The sequence below is a fragment of the Beta vulgaris genome, chromosome 1 (assembly GCF_026745355.1).
Source record: "Beta vulgaris subsp. vulgaris cultivar EL10 chromosome 1, EL10.2, whole genome shotgun sequence".
Classification (NCBI taxonomy): Eukaryota; Viridiplantae; Streptophyta; class Magnoliopsida; order Caryophyllales; family Amaranthaceae; genus Beta; species Beta vulgaris.
In genome coordinates, this window is record NC_079202.1 from 14,709,408 (window position 1) to 14,710,318 (window position 911).

The 911-nt window shown below is 43.0% G+C and overlaps 1 non-coding gene across 1 annotated transcript; it reads right to left on the reverse strand.

Moving 5' to 3' along the window:
• Positions 1-276: 276 nt before the first annotated feature.
• On the reverse strand, positions 277-380 carry LOC125494493 (small nucleolar RNA R71). The gene has a single exon (XR_007270741.2). It is a non-coding gene; the product is annotated as a small nucleolar RNA R71 (small nucleolar RNA).
• Positions 381-911: the final 531 nt, after the last annotated feature.

A 911-nucleotide genomic window follows, 5' to 3' on the forward strand; every position in this document is an offset into this window, starting at 1 on the left:
GCATTGCTAAACATGATCGAAAGAAAACAATTTGGTGGTGGACCTAATGAAGACCCCAATCTTCATTATCAAGATTTCTGCCAATATTGCTCTACCATTAAGCAGCAGGGAGTGACACAAGATCAGATTCGGGAGATTCTTTTCCCATTTTCACTTCGAGACAAGGCAAAGATGTGGTACAATGGGATTAATCGAGCCACTCTTGGGATCACTGATTGGAATACCTTGGCTCTAGCTTTCTACAGAAAGTACTACCCTCCAGAGAAGACTGCTAGGTTGCGTAGTCAGATTACAAACTTCACCCAAGGGACTGATGAGTCTTTACATGAGGCATGGGAAAGATTTAAAGATCTTCAGAGAGAATGTCCCCATCATGGCTACAAAAATGGTTCCTAGTTCAGGATTCTACAATGGTTTGGGGAACAACTCGAGACTTATCCTTGACTCTGCAGCAAATGGGAGATTCATGAAACTGGAAATTGATGCTGCTCATGATTTGATCGAGGAGATGGCTATCCACAACTCTCAATATGGTAATCCTCGAGGACTAGCTAACAAGGGTGGAAAGCATGAGATAGATTCTATATCCTATTAGCTGCACAGATGAATGCCATCAGCAATAAACTTGACAATATGCAGCTCTCCTCTCCTGCAAGTGTTGCTGCTTTGGGTACTACCTCCGAGATTATGTGTGATAATTGTGGCATAGTTGGACATTGGGCACAAGAGTGTCGGAGTTCTCTCGAACAAGTTAATGCTTTTCAAGCATATCGGCCGAACAACCCATACTCCAACACATACAATCCAGGATTGAGAAATCATCCTAACTTGTCTTACAAGAGTACTAATGTCCTGAATCCTCCTGCACCACAACCACAAGCACAACAATTGAACCAGCGGTACTACCAACC